Consider the following 4,534-nt stretch of genomic DNA (forward strand, 5'->3'; position numbering starts at 1 on the left):
AGTCAGTAACTTTTTTTTTTCTGTAAAAAGCTATATAGTAACTATCAGGTTTTGCTGGGCACACACTGGTCTCTATCACATAATTTTCTTTCTAGTTTTTTTATACCTTAAAAAATATCAAGATCATTTGTAGCACTCAGGCTATTTAAACACAGGCCTCAGGCCAGATTTGCCCAGTTGGCTGTAATTTGCTCAACCCTTACTCTTAATGAATTTATGACAATATATTTTGTCATTTACTTCTTGATGGATATTTTTATTTCTCATTTTGAGCTATTATGAATAAAATTACCATGGACATCTCTGTAGATTCTTCCTATGGGTGTGTCTTCTTATTGTGATGAAGTATGCATGACGTGAAACTTAACATTCTAACAGTTTTCAAGCATTTAATTCAGTAGCATTAAGCCCATTCCCAACGTTGTGCAACCACCACCACTATCCTTTTCCAGAACTTGTTCCTCAACCACAGAAACTGTACCCATCAAACAATATGTCCCCATCCCCCCTCCATGAATGCTTTTATTTCCCTTGTATAGACATGTAGGTGTAGAATTATCTAGGTGTTAAGGCAAGTATGTGTTTAATTTCATAAGAAATTGCTAAAGAGAGCCCCAGAGGGGCGCCTGGGTGGCTCAATCATTAAAGAGAGCCCCAGAGTCCCAGCTGGTCCCTAGGGCAGTCCTGAAGTCGCAGCCTCCTCTTCCTTTCAATATGACAGATCCCACTGTGTCCTCGCCAAGGATCCCCTGGTGGGTGGAGTGGCCATGGCCACCTCCAAAACTGTGTAGCACCCTTGGAGTGGTCAAGCTGCTGCTGCAGGTACAGCATGCCAGCAAGCAATCACCACAGACAAGCAATGCAAGGGCATTATCGACTGCGTGGTTCATATCTCCGGGGAGCAAGGAGTCCTGTCCTTCTGGCATGGTAACCTGGATAATATCATCATATGCCTCCCCACCTAGCTTCTCAGCCTCACCTTCACAGATTAACACAAGCAGATCTTCCTCGGTGCTGTGGACAAGAGGGAATCTAGCATCAGGTGGTGCTGCTGGGGCCACACCCTTGTTTTGTGTATCCTCTTGATTTTGCCTATACCCGTCTAGCACCTGATATGGACACATGATCTGAAAGGGAATTCAGAGGCCCCGGCAGCTCAGTCGACAAATCCGATGGGACTGAGGGCCTATACCAAGGTGTTCAGGTGTCTGTGCAGGTTATTCTCATCTCCCGAGCTGCCTACTTGGGCATCTATGACTCTGCAAAGGGAAGGCTTCCAGATCCCAAGAATATGCACATCTCCATCCGCTGATTGATCACACAATCCATCCCAGTGCTTGCTGCCTCGACACCGTATCCCTTTGGCACTGTTGGTCACCGTGGAGTGATGCAGTCAGGGCGCAGAGATGCTGACACCATGTGCACAGCACATTTGACTGCTGGAGGAAGACTGCCTGCCAGGAAGGAGCCACAGCTGTCAACAAGAGTGCACAGTCCTCCGTTCTCAGAGGCATGCATCGTGCTTTTGTGCTTGTGTGGGGAAATCAACAAGTTCACATAAATTACTATCTAGTTTGTTCCCTCTATCAACAGACATGTTGTATTATATAATATCTTGTGAGCATTCTTGACAGACTGTTGGCTATTTATCAACGGCAACTATTTACTGTTTGAAAATGGAAAGCAATAATAGTCAGCTGACCAGCTTTCTCCTAAAGCCATTTCCATGATGATGGAACTCAATTATATATATAAAAGTTTTTTTTATTTATTTACTTATTTAGAGAGCAGGGGGAGAGAGAATCTCAAGCAGATTCAATACTGACCACGGAACCCTGGGGCTTGATCTCACGATCCTGAGATCACAACCTAAGCTGAAATCAAGAGACGGTCAAGCAATAGAGCCACCCAGGTGCCCCTCAATTGTATTTTTTATTTCAGTCACTCTTGATAAATAAATTTGAAGAAATATATCTGAAATTAAAAAAAAAAGAAATTGCTAAAGAATTTTCCAAAAGGCTTCTACCATTATACTCTTCCACAAAGAGTGCATAGAGGTTATAGTTGTTCCACATTCTCACCAACATGTGACATCATCATCTTTCAGAATTGTCACCATTCAACCGGGTTTTGTCTACCATTCCCTGGTATGCTCCCCATGTGATAGAAATTGGCTGATGTCTGCTCTCCAGATTGTGAAAAGGGGAAAGACACATGAGGGTGGAGGAGTTTCTCTAGAGAATGTTATTCAGAAGACACACCTGTCCTTTTCACCCCCAGCCCTGACACAGACTTGGGTTACAAGTCCACAGGTTGCAGTAAGAGAAGAAGCAAAATGTGCTTTTCATTTGGGGAGCCACTTGTGCCCCTTTAATTTTGAGGTTAATTAATTTTAAAAGAGAGAAGAATGAATACCTACAGATAATTACCATACTCTTTCAGACTTTCAAAACATGTTACACCTTTCTTTTTTCAATATTAACCAAGATTTCTATGTAGAAAACAAACTGATGTTGTCCTATTCATTTAAAAACCAAAAAGGGCTGAATAAATTAATATATTGTATACTTTAGTGTGATCCAAGGTAATATTTACCTACAGAAAGAAAGAAAGAAAGAAGAAGAAAGAAAGAAGAAAGAAAGAAAGAAAGAAAGAAAGAAAGAAAGAAAGAAAGAAAGGGAAGAAAGAAAGAAGGGAAGGGAAGGGAAGGGAGGAAAGAAGAGTTATCCCTGTGTACCTATTCTTGAATAATGAAATATTAGTACTAGTGGGAAACTTCAACAAGACCCATCCAGGTGATAATCGTCTTCTCCACAATGTACCATGATGAACAATTATATTATTTTCTTTGGATATTTTCAAGTCTGTGGAATGGAATTTCTTATAAGGCAGCCGTTCCAATTCCAGGCAATTCAAAGTGATAAGTGGATTTTTAAAATTGGGCAGGTATTCATGATCATTTAATATTCATTAGTGTCAAACGATACTTTTAATTATTTTGGTTAAGACTAATGTCTCATTTTGGCCCTTTCCAAAACTTAGAATCTGGTGAGTTGTTTTGTAGCTTTTAAAAAATATCTCAGATTAGCATATTTTTTCAACTAATATAAAAACAGTTATGTTCATTATTTTGGTTAACACAACACTATTGAATAAAAATATTTACTTTTGATAAAAGTTTCTGAGATGTTAGTTTTTCCATAATTTATTCTAAAATACAAACTACTGGGGCACCTGGGTCTCAGTCAGTTAAGTGTCTGACTCTTGATTTTGGTTCAGGTCATGTTTTCAGGGTCCAGGAATGGAACCCTGCATTGGGCACTGTGCTCAGCAGGGAGTCTGCTTGTCTCCCTCTCCCTTGCCCCTCCCCTCTGCTCACACATGCGCTTTTTCTCTCTCAAATAAATAAATCTTTAAAAATAAATAAATAACTGAAATGAATTACAAACTATTATAATAACTCTAATAAAGTTAATGAAAGTTGCAATGAAGTAATAATTGCTAAGCCAAAATCAAGTGCATAATCTTTTCCTTTAAAATAAGTCACTTTTGAATACTGCATTGAATATTTCAGGTATCTAGAGTACTATTTGCTCAATAAATATATGATTGAAATTCTCCACATAATACCTTAGAGGATTAAGTGTAGCTTCCAAATTACTTAATTTACAACCAGTATGAAGCTTAACCACTCCGTTGAGGTCTTGTAGGATTTGAGGGTCTAAGTAAATTCCTGATATAAATGCAGAGCTCTTTAACTCATTCCAAAAATTCAACCTACTTTGCTGACCTACTTTAAGGGCATTAGGAAGTTGATTAAAACAGAACCCAGTTCAGTTGGGGAACTCCCTTTCAGAATTCTAGGATTTTCTTGAATAACATATGCAGAGCCCACACGCCTTCTCTGGTGAATTTGTTATATATTTTAGTACCCAAAAATAATTTCTGTAAACTAAAATGTGATTTAATCATGGATATCACTATCAAAAATAATTTCATTCTGTGTTTTTTTTTAAGATTTATTTATTTATTTGAGAGAGAAAAAGGTCAGAGGGAGTGGGAGAGGGACAACTCTGAGATCATGACCTGAGTGAAAACCGACTAAGCCACCCACGTGCCCCTCAATTCCATTTATCACAAAGTCTCTAGATATAATTTTTCCATATTCTTGAATAAATTATTTTGTTTTCATTTTAAGAATAAATGTTATTCTTGCTATTATGAATGACAGATACCATCATTAGTCATTACGGAAATGTAATTTTAAATCATAATGAGATAAGACTATACAGTTATTAGAATGGCTAAAAACAACAACAGCCATAATAAAATAACTGACAATATGGAACTGACATATGGAACAACTAGAATTCTCAGGCTTTCCTGGTGGAAATGCAAGCTGGTAACTTCAGAGAACAATTTTGTCAGTTTCTTACCAATTGAAACATCTATCCTGGCTATCCAACTTCTAGGTATCAATCCAAGAGTAATGAAAGTGTTTGCCTATACAGGGACTTGTATGAGAATGTTTTAG

The 4,534-nt window shown here is 38.3% G+C and overlaps 1 pseudogene; it reads left to right on the forward strand.

Moving 5' to 3' along the window:
* Positions 1 to 714: 714 nt before the first annotated feature.
* On the forward strand, positions 715 to 1,611 carry LOC123783057 (ADP/ATP translocase 2 pseudogene; annotated as a pseudogene).
* The last annotated feature ends 2,923 nt before the right edge of the window (positions 1,612 to 4,534 follow it).

Source organism: Ursus americanus, chromosome 6 (assembly GCF_024610735.1).
Source record: "Ursus americanus isolate L20-20 chromosome 6, mUrsAme1.1.p, whole genome shotgun sequence".
In the NCBI taxonomy this organism is placed as follows: Eukaryota; Metazoa; Chordata; class Mammalia; order Carnivora; family Ursidae; genus Ursus; species Ursus americanus.